Genomic DNA, 12142 nt, shown 5'->3' with positions numbered 1-12142 from the left:
AAATCTTAGCCCTGACTCACGTCCTTGGCCATGAGAGTCAGGCAATGTCCAACACTTCCCCCCTTCCCAGGTGAATCAGTGATAAACATTTTATCTTAAAGTTAGTTTTTTAAAATGTTTTAAGAAATATAATATGAGCATTATTCTTAACATTTGCAGATGCCCTTTATTACTTTGACTTCTTAAGTCAATAAATGGAAGTATAGCACCTACAATCGAACATACAATAATAAAATAAGGGACATTTCATAATGTCATATGGGAAATGTCCTGTGGAACCATTTTCAGCTTGGACTGCAAATGTGACAAGACACTTTTCACTAAAAGGGCCATGATAAGCCTCGTACAAAACTTCCAGCGATCCACCCCCAACACACCAAAAGACAGAGTTCAGCGAACGGAACAGAATGAAGGTTGCCCTCTTGGAAAGTTCTCAGAGACGGTGGCCCCAGGTGAGAAAGAAAGCTGCAGGCTCAGATGCCCATTCCTAGAGGTAGCAGGGGACATCAGGCTCTCCAAGGCCACACTGAGCACAAACGGAGACTGGTCCCCAACTCTGGCTGGACATGGGACTCGCCTGGGGATCTTTAAAAACCCTAGATTCCTGGCTTCAGTGGTGTGCTGGTAAGTGCTTAGTAATTGGCTCTTCAGAAAGAAACACACACACACACACACACACACACACACACACACACACACACACACACACCTGTCTTACGGTCTAACTCAGTGGTCGGCAAACTGCGGGCTCGGCAAATTGTGGCTCACAAGCCACATGCGGCTCTTTGGCCCCTTGAGTGTGGCTCTTCCACAAAATACCGACTTCTGCGCAGGGGCCACGAAGTTTCAATCGCACTGTACGTGCGCGCCCGCAGATGGCATTTGGTGGTATTTTGTGGAAGAGCCACATTCAAGGGGCCAAAGAGCACATGTGGCTCGCGAGCCGCAGTTTGCCGACCACGGGAATTCAGTGGTACGAAAACTTCCACCACAGCTGATTTTAAGCATGATTTCACTGAAGATGGAGTTGGAAAGAGAGACACAATAGGGTCTCCCAAGCCGGTGGCAGCTGACAACTGCCTGGTGCCCTACACCATTTGATTGGTAGGGGGTACGACTTGGACATGAGGATTTGTAAAAGCTTCCAGTGCACACAAAAAACTTGGAACACTAGGATAAGGGGCCTCCTAATAAAGGCCTGGAAGCAAGAAGCAGGCCACTTGATTGCCTTTCAGGGACAAATACCACCAACACCTTCATTGTTATACTCGCCTCCTCCCCTCCACACACTTTCTCCCACTAGGCAAGCTTCCAGGGGAAACTAAATCATCAGCAGGTTGCTGGATGGGCATGGTCTCAGAGCACGGGGCTTGTGGGAGTGGGGTGGGAGATCTAAAGAGCCAGAATCATTGCGTCAATGGAACTGTCTGACTGGAAATTCTTGGTGGTTCTGGAAACATGATAAATTCCTGCTCCAGGACACTGCTCCAGGGACGTCATGACCCTTCAATGAAAACCCGTGCAGCAGGAGGTATGGCTGGGAACACGTTGAAGCCCTGATCGGGAATCGAACCATGACCTCCTGGTTCATGGGTTGATGCCCAACCACTGAGCCACGCCGGTAGGGCCTGATGTGTCTTATTTATTAAATCATTTCCCATTTAAGTTGCTTACATCTTCTAGCTTTTACAAATAAGGCTTCAACATGTTCCCATCCATGCCTCCTTCTGCACACGTGCCTATAAGTGGGCCCATCCATTACACAATGTTTCTCTCTCATTTTACGTTGGCTGAGGGATGCCGACTGTGATCCACTCAGAACTCCAGGCTGCTGGAGTGTGAGCACCCTTTCTTCCTTAATCCCCAATATTACTGATGCCGGAATTTCTTCCAAGACTGAAGAGCTGAGAGCATCTAATGACGTTCCCACTGGCCTATAAGGAAGTCACATAGCCCTTTCTTTTTTCTTTCTCCACAGGCCATCCCTATGACTTTACCTTTGTCTTCTGCCTGCAAAACCTGTTGCTGCTTATATATTCGGATTGTAAGTAGTACTCTAATAATAAAAAATCACATTTTAGAGCATTGGCCTGTTTCTATTTGGTTAGATACTTTATCTCTATATACCTGTCTAGGCAGGCCATTATTTTCAAATGAAGAGCTCCTATCTGCAACAACCTGAGACTGCATCTGTGCAACCCTTTATATGCATGGTAGCTAGCACAAGGACACAGTTAGGAATTGATAAAAAAAAAATTTTAATTCAAAAAAATCAATTCAAAAATTTATTTTTACTTTCAAAATAATCTTGATTGAACTGTACTTTACAGCCAAGAAATATTTTAAGCTTATTGCGTTTTGACAAACCTCTACACCCATGTAACCACTACTCCAATTGAAATAGAGAATGTTTCTATCTTTGTCTCTTTCTAATCAATCCTTCCCAGTCTCGAGGCAAGGAACCACTTATTTGCTTCCCATCACTATAGATTAGTTTTTCCCATTTTAAAATTTCATATCAAATGGAGTTATACAGTATGTACTCATATGTAAGGTTTCTTTCACTCAAAATGTGTTTGAGATTCACCCATGGTGTTTCATGTATCAATAGATATTTTCTTTTTACTGCTGAGTATCTCATTGTAGAGATGAATCACAATTTATGTATCCATTTACCAGTTGATGGACATTGGGTTATTTCCAGATTTTGGCAATTATAAATGAAGCTGCTATAAATATGTGTGTACAGGTTTTTGTGTAGATAGCTACAGTTGACCCATGAACATCGTTGGACTTAAATGGGCCAACACCCATGCAGCTGAAAATCTGCTTATAACTTTTGACTCCCCCAAAACTTAACTACAGTTGGCCCTTCACATCAGCAGTTTCAACCAACCACAGATTGAAAACAGTATTTTTGATTCATGGTTGGGAAACTGCAGTTGAGAATGCAAAAAATACTTTTGATCTGTGGTTGGTTGATCTGGGGTTGTGAAACCTGTGATATGAAAGGGCTGACTGTATTTATTGAAAAAAAATCCAGGCATAAGTATCTGTGCAGTTCAAACCGCGTTATTCAAGGGCCAACCTTACTAACATTGAGTCTTCCAGCCCATGAACACAGTACATCTACCTCTCCATTTATTTGGGCTTTCATTAATTTCCCTGAGCAATGTTTTGTACTTCTTAGCGTACAGGTCTTGAACGTATTATGTTGCAGTAACATGTGACATCCAATCAGGTGCTTCCCTCTGCTGACTGCAGATTCCATAATTATTCCTAGGATTAGCATGTTGTCCTAACCACTACAAAACAAATGCGCTGTTCCAAATGATGCCTAATTATATCATGTTCACTGCTTTTAATAGTATATCCAGAAAGAACAATTCACAAGTCTTGGCTCCAATTCAGAGGTACAGACACATTTTATTGCTCGTCCACACCCATGCTTGCTTAGGCCTGGGATTCTCTAGTTCTGAACACAGCAGGAGTCAACGATACTAGGGCAAAATAATGTTATAAGTTCCAGAGCAGTGATTTCAAATGCCAGCTCCAGAGCAAGTGCCTTTGAAGTGTTTCACACAGGCCTCTATAGAATAAGAAACATAAGAGTGATTTCTAAAAAAAAAATAAAAAAAATGATTTCTGAGTTCTTCATAAAGCTAAATGTATTGTTTCTTATTTTGAGATTCTACCTCTCCTATCTTTTTGGTGTGAAAATGTTCCTATATTATTATTTTATGATGATTACTATTTAGTACTCTTATTTGGTAAAATAAGTTAGCAAAATTATCTAAATCTACCACACACTACTAATTTTGAAAAATGTTACTGGCCTGAGAAATAGGAGAGTATATTTTCCAGGAGAACCTCAGTTTGCCTAGATTTGTGCCATGGTAACAGATTGTCTATCACTATTATATTTATGGCAGCTATGCACCTTTTTGGAGTCACTTCAGAATGTCAGCTTCCATCCTCCAACCATGGAGTGTCAGCCCCAGTGATAGAACCACAAGAGACTGGATGCAGGAGGCCTATGATGCTCTAGTGGACTGAGGTAAGGCTCACCTGACCTGAAAAAAGTATAGTTGTGAATTTTGTGGCTCTAAACAGGAGTAGGTATTGGACAAATTAAAAAAAAGATATAGTGATGGACAAACACCAAGGGAAAGGGCCCATGTCAACATGTTGAATGCTTGGGAGGATCCCGGGATTTGTGGGAAGCCTGGGGTAGGGCATAGAGACAGAATCATGAGCTAGAAGCAGCTCATCCAACTTGGCTGAGGCTTAACTTTATAAGCCTTTGTTTCCATAGCTGCTAAGTGGAAATGATCACCCTTTCTTGTCTCTATGGAGTGTTTGCTTGTGGACTGAATGATAATGGATAGGAGAGTGCTTTGCCAACTACAGTATCCCAGACAAATTTAAGAAATGACTCTTTTTTACTTTGTTGACAATTGAGAAGACAATATTTCTAGACACTGACATAGCTCCAGGCAATCTCTTTACTGAGAAGAGATGATGGAAATGTACATGGCCTGTAGGCTAAATACTGTCAGAACACATTACCATCAAATAAACTGGACATTTGTATTTTTAACACCATGTTCCCAAACCTAGCAACTAGGCAGCTCTGGGGAGTGCTGGATGCAAGGTGGGGTCTGAGGTTCACAAAAGGATAGCCAGGGCCTGTGTCAGCTGCTCATGTCTGCATATTCTGGGTAAACCTCTCAGGCTACATTTGTGCTGCATTGATATGCTGGTGTAAATTTAGAGGATGGTTCATCTGAAGACCTTACTTAGCATAAACAGATTTTCAAATGACATTATTTTAATTGCCCTAAAGTTCATACTGTTAGAACATATTCAGATCACAGACAATTTTTTAATAATAACAGTATCAATTATTAAGTGCTACCTATGCAGGGGTATTATTTTAAGTGCTTTAATATATTATCTCATTTAATCATCCCAACAACCCTATGAGGAAGGTACTGTCTTTGTCTTTTTTTTTTTTTTAAGATGAAGAAAGCCACGCACAGAGAACTAAGTACCTTATCCAAGGTCATGCTGATAAGTGGCAGAAATTGGATTTAAACAAGGAAGTCTCATCTCAGGGTCAACTAATACTGCTCTTCTGTTTTTATTAAATACACTAGAGGCCCAGTGCACGAATTCATGCACAGGTGGGGTCCCTTGGCCTGGCCTGTGAACAAGGCCTATTGGGGGGCTGGCCAGCTTGGGGGAGGGGCCGCGAGAGGTTGGCAGTGTCAGTGCACATCATAGCGACTGGTCGACCTGTCGTTCCGGTTGTTTGGTTGTAAAGGTCACTTACATATATATATATATATATATATATATATATATATATATATATATTCAGTTCTAGGCATAGGACCAGTAAGCTATAGGAATTAATAAAACCAAATTATGGCCTTGAAAAACAATCTAGGGCCCTAGCTGGCTTGGCTCAGTGGATAGAGCGTCGGCCTGTGGACTGAAGGGTCCCAGGTTCAATTCGGGCCAAGGTCACATGCCTGGGTTTCGGGCTCGATGCCCAGTAGGGGGCGTGCAGGAGGCAGCCAATCAATGATTCTCTCTCATCATTGATGTTTCTGTCTCTTTCTCCTTCTCCCTTCCTCTCTGAAATCAATAAAGAAATATATTTTTTTAGAAAAATCTCTGTAAAAAAAACAAAAAAGAAAAACAATCTAGGCACAGGTAATTTTAACACAACTTAGTCAGTACTACAATAGACATACTTATCCTCTCACCCTGATTTATTTTCCTCCAAAGCATTCCTAGTCCCATCTAACAAACTACATATTTACTTACTTATTATCTGTCTCCCTCTACTGAAACAGTAAACTCTGTGAGGGCAGGATTTTCATTTTGTTTATTTTATATCCCAGTATCTAAAGGAGGGCCTGGCAAGTCAATACATTTATTTATTACTTATTTTTAAAATATATTTTTATTGATTTCAGAGAGGAAGGGAGGGGTAGAGAGAGATAGAAACATCAATGATAAGAGAGAATCATTGATCAGCTGCCTCCTGTAGGCCCCACACTGGGGACCAAGCCTGAAACCCAGTCATGTGCCCTGACCGGGAATCAAATTGTGACCTCCTGGTTCATAAGTCGACGCTCAACCACTGAGCCATGCCAGCCGGGCAATTAAATATATTTAGAAGCTGCCTTCAAGGCAAAGGAATGGAAATGAGATGAAAATGAACAAGAGATGTCACAAAATATCACATGATTCTTCCTCAGTAAACTGGACTGATAAGATCTTTGTGGATTGGAGTGTGCTGAAAGCTTCAGGGAGAAGAAAGGACATCAGCTAGAACTTAGGCAGTGAAGTTGCCCTTTAAATATTCTGGAGTTTGCCCTAACCAGTTTGGCTCAGTGGGTAGAGCATTGGCCTGCGGACTGAAAGGTCCCGGGTTCGATTCTGGTCAAGGGCATATATATACCTTGGTTGTGGGCACATCCCCAGTGGGGGGTGTGCAGGAGGCAGCTGATGGATGTTCCTCTCTCATCGATGTTTCTAACTCTCCCTCTCCCTTCCTCTCTGTAAAAATTCAATAAAATATATTTAAAAAAAAATATCCTGGAGTTATTTTATGTGTATGTTCATGTACATTCCATCCAGCCCGTCCCCTCCCTCCCTCATCCCCTTCAGCCATGTTGAGCAGGTTGGCCGTTTCCTCACATCGATACACCTTCACACATTCTGTAGAGGGCCTCCCGCCGAGCCCCGCCTACCCTCACCCTTCTTGCTCTTTACCACCTCAGTTTTATCCTTCAAAGCTCATATCAGTTGTCACTTCCTCACTGAGATGGCCCACTTCTGCGCACCCATAGCATTCTCTACAATTACTCCACATAGAATCACGGCCTTGTTTCTGGCTCCACGTCGAAGGCCTCTTGAGCGTCGAGTCCGTGTCTTCTTCAGCCTGTATTTCCAGAACGAAACACTATGCCTAGCATGAGAATGTTTTTGAATGCCTCGTGAAATATTTTTGAATGTTTAATGGAAAAATCCGTCATCCTTTCTTTCTTTACACACACACACACACACACACACACACACACACACACACACACACATTTCATTGCAGAGGCTCATGTCTTCTAATTCCAGCACCCCTTTTACTAAACTTATAAAATGATCCATATAGAAGTTGTTCCATATTTTGAATAAAAACAACCATAAATATATCATGGTAGTATGTATGCTACTTCTAGTTTTATTTTACTTTAAAAAAAAACAAAAAACTTCACCACAGGATATTTTTCCATTGATTTTTAGAGAAAGTGGAAGAGAGAGGGAAAGACAGAGAGAAATATCAGTGTGAGAGAAACACATTGATCGGCTGCCTCCTGCATGCCCCCCTTACTGGGGATTGAGCCTGCAACCCTGGCATGTGTTCTTGACCGGAATTGAACCCAGGACCCTTCAGTCCACAGGCTGACGCTCTATCCCCTGAGCCAAACCAGCCAGGGCTATAACTCTTACTCTTAAATGCTACACCATAGCACCTCTCAGTAGAGAGTTTAAACACTTGAGCCACAGAAGAATGACCACTGAAAGAAAATATTTAGGTGTCATGTTTCCTTAGCCTCCTCTGGACAGTTTCTCAGACTTCTCTTGCTCTCGATGACAGTTTCTCTTCTCTTGTTCTTGAGGTTTTGAGGGGGGTACTGGTAAGGAACTTTTAGAATGTCCCTCAATTTATGTTTGCCTGACATTTTTCTCAGAGTTAAACTGGGGCTATGGGTTTTTGGTAGAAGGCCAGAGAGGTAAAGTTTCATTCTCATGATATCATATCAAGGGCACATGCTATCAAGATGACATATCAATATTGATGTTGACTTGGGTCACGTGCAGTAGCATTTGCCAGACTTCTCCACTGTAAAGTTACTCCCCACACCCCTTCCTGCCAACTGTACTCTCTGAGACTAAGTCACCAAGCACAGCCCACACTCAGGGTGGAAGGGAATTGTCTGTGCCCTTTGGACATAGCTTCCTGCATTCCTTAGCAAGGCACCGTCACCTCAGAATAGCAACCACTTTTGGAGCCTCTGCTCTGTGGGTTGGCTATTAGAAATTTTTAGGAGGGTGCTATTTAAAAGCCTTTACAAATCATACTCAGATGTAGAGGGCCCTCCAACTCTCCCAGCCAAGTCCGTATCCTCTATCTTGTGTTTCACCCCCACCAATGACTATATATAGCAGGGCTCAGTAAATATTTATTAACTGACAGATTTTTTTAAAACCTGAAGGTATTCATTTGCCCAATTGCAGTTCTCCACGGCTGTATTTATGCTGGCACAAGTCAGCATCTTTTTTTCTAATGACATTGATAGATATTCACTTAAGTAAATTAATGTACCCGCCACAACTGTTCTCCTGGCTGTGTGGACAAGCTCATATTCCAAAGCGTGTGACCCTAATACTAAAAGGAAAAAAAAAGACGATTCAGGCTTTATGCCGATACATTCGTTGTGAGCATGAGATGAGAGGATATAAAGCATTTTACATGGTACCTGGCACATAGTTTGCACTCAATAAATATTAGCCATTGTTGTTGAGAAGTACCAGATCTTTATTTTTTTTCTTAGCATTTATTAAAGCTATGCCACTGTGCCAGATATTGCATGGATAGAAAGGTAAAGAGAGAGTAAAAAGATGGGGTGATAGGCATTTCATGATGTATTAAATGATAAGTAGAAGAATCTCACATCTTATAAAAATAGAAAAAGTGCTAGAAATGCAGCAATGAGTAAAGTATAAGAATGTGCATCTGAAAGGGATAAACCAAGTATATAGGAAAGACTAACTAGACCTAAATTGTATTTGGATTTATTTATTGTAAAATATTTAATGATAGTCTACCAAGTGCCAAGCATTGTGTTAGCTGTTGGAGATGCAACAGTGAATGGGAAAGATTTGGTTCTTGCCCTCACATAGTTTACTATCTACTGTTAACTGTGACAGCAGTTAATAAAGAAGTAAACAAATGAATATGTAACTACAACTTGTATTGAATGTTAGTTCTGTCTAATAGATAACTCAAACTCAACTTATCCACATAGAATTCTTTGGTGTTTCTTGGCACCCTGTTCAGCGTTCTTTATCTCTGTAAATGGCACCACTATTCACCAGTTACTTAGGTCAAAAATCTTGAAGTGATCTTTGACTCAGCTCTTTTTTAAAAATATATTTTTATTGATTTCAGAGAGGAAGGGAGAGGGACAGAGAGAGATAGAAACATTAATGATGAGAGAGAATCATTGATCGGCTGCCTCCTGCACGCCCCCCACCGGAGATCAAACCCACAACCTGGGCATGTGCCCTTGGCCAGAATCGAACTCGGGACCCTTCAGTCCACAGGCCAGTGCTCTATCCACTGAGCCAAACCAGCTAGGGCTCAGCTCTTTTTTTATACTCCAGCCAATCCCATCTTTTGGCTTTACTTTCAAATGTATCCTGAATCCAACCTCTTCTTGCCATTCCCAAGACTACCCCATTGTCAAAGCCACCATAATCTCTCATTAGGATTATCCAATACATCTTCCTGTTTCTACCCTTTCTTCTATGAGGTCTATTATACACAGAGCAGCAAGAAAAGTCATCTTACTTATGACTTAAAGTGGTCACTTTAGCCTCTCCCCCCAAATATAATACCCAGGAATAGGTGTAGCCAAGGAGATGAAAGGCTTACACACTGAAAACTATAGAACACAGCTGGAAAAAAAAATAAAGGAAGACTTAGATAAATGGAAAGATATCCCATGTTCATAGATTAGAGCCTTAATTTTGTTAAAATGGCAATACTACCCAAAGTGATCTACACATTCAATGCAATCCTTATCATAATTCCAATGACCTTTTATGCAGAAATGAAAAGCCAATCCTCAAATTCAGATGCAATTGAAAAGGGCTCTGAATAGCTAACACAATATTGAAAAAGTCTCAGGTGGCCTGACTCATCCTTCTCTTGATAGGGATGGTTTGTTAATGGTCTATGACAGTGGTTCTCAACCTTCCTGATGCCGCGACCCTTTAATACAGTTCCTCATGCTGTGGTGACCCCCAACCATAAAATTATTTTCATTGCTACTTCATAACTGTAATTTTGCTACTGTTATGAATCGTAATGTAAGTATCTGATATGCAGGATGTATTTTCATTGTTACAAACTGAACATAATTAAAGCATAGTGATTAATCACAAAAATAATATGTAATTATGTATGTGTTTTCCGATGGTCTTAGGCGAACTCTGTGAAAGGGTTGTGACCCACAGGTTGAGAACTGCTGGTCTATGACATTCTAAATCTGATTGTTGAGGTTCCCTTGGGGATGGGGACTATCACGTCTTTGCTTCAGCAACTTTCTTTTGTCTGTTTTCCTGACTGACCAACTTTCTCTTATATCTGTATTTTCTTCCCATTCAATTTGACACATTCTTTCAGCCTGTTAATATCTTTAATTATACAGAGAAGCTACCCCCATCTCCTTTAGGTAATTGTATGTATTTCTAATCCCATCCATTATCTTATTTAAGGTGTACGTTGTATGTGTGTGTTTTAATGGGCATCTGATATATAGACTCCTTGTGGCCACGATACTCCCAAAGTAACTCAAGTGGCTGGGTAATTCTCAGTTCATGGATCTCAGTTAGGACAGATGCAAGGATATTGTGGAAGTGCATAGGGCAGTGAATAAAAATAAAAATAATCTGGGAAGGTTTTCTGAACTTAACATGGTTGTCACCCAACCTCACTGCCAACTCTGATAGACCAGAGGGTTAGGGTAGGCGGCGAGGATAGGCATGAATGTTTTGGATAAGCTTTTCAGGTTTCAGATTTACATTCTGAAAATCTTTTTCCTCCTCCCCCATTCTTGTGAGAACTCCCATATACTTCAAGGGAGCCACTGATTGTGGCTGGGCACTTGAGACACACAGACCCTTGTACCAAAGGAACTATGCCTTTCACCTGTGAATCCCGAGTCTAGCTGATTTGAAAAGACAAAAGGATTCCACAAGACTTCCTTGGGTATTCTCCCTTAGCCAGGTGTTTGCCACTATTTCTGTTCAGAACCACCCACCTAGTTGCGGCTTTCTTTATCAGGAAAGGCATTTATCCACCAGAGTTCTCACCCACCAGAGAGTGGGCAAGAAGAGCACTGGTGGAAGTGGGAGTCACAAGGCAACGACCAAGCCCACGCCCAATTCACTACGTTGCAACAGGAAAAAATGACTAATGGGTTTTGTAAAGTGAAGGAAAGTGAATGATTTTACAATCACTTTTGTGGTGGCAGAGAGTAAAGATGTAGCTTGAATCTTCTTTAAGAATGGTCAAATACCCCATACTTACTTGGAAATCTGGGTTGGCAAGATAAGCAGAGTGTGATGCCAACTTCAAATTGTTCCAATTGCATAAGTTAGTGCTTGTCAATGGAGGTGATGCTTTTCCGTGGGAGGTTTGGGATATATACAAGAGGAAAAGGAAGCAGCATTTCTGTTGAGATTCTAGCAGCATTGAGTTGGCCATATCATACACCAGTTAAGATATGAGTGGTTTTAAGCAGTGGAATTTTAAGTCTGTCAGCATGTCAGTAAGATGCTTTAGAACATTTTACCAGAGCATGTTGGGTGATAGTGAGAACTGGCTCTGTCCCAGGCCTTCTCCCTCATTTTATCTCCCTAAAACCAAAGGTCACACTAAGAGCTTCATCCTGACAGGTGACCACATCAACCCAGCATGGGGGTGACTAGTGCTTTGGAATTGCAGCTTCCAGATGGAACGAGTTCCTTTGGTAGACATGGCCAGGTGTGGCAGCTTGTTCTCAAGCCAACCAAAGAAGGCATTGTTTTCTGCTGAGTTTGGTTTGTAAACTGGCTAGATGTGACCCACAGAAATTTATTGTTTGACCCACATGGTATTTTTACATTTTTTAAAAAATATATATATCTTTTTATTGATTTCAGAGAGGAAGGAAGAGAGAGAGAGAGAGAGAGAGAGAGAGAGAGAGAGAGAGAGAGAGAGAGAGAAACATCAATGATGAGAATCATTGATCGGCTGCTTCCTGCACATCCCCTACTGGGGGTCAAGCCCACAACCCGGGCA

This window comes from Myotis myotis, unplaced genomic scaffold, assembly GCF_014108235.1.
Source record: "Myotis myotis isolate mMyoMyo1 unplaced genomic scaffold, mMyoMyo1.p scaffold_m19_p_17, whole genome shotgun sequence".
Taxonomy (NCBI): domain Eukaryota; kingdom Metazoa; phylum Chordata; class Mammalia; order Chiroptera; family Vespertilionidae; genus Myotis; species Myotis myotis.
The sequence above is the reverse complement of the archived record's forward strand: the minus strand, read 5'-3'. Positions refer to the sequence as shown.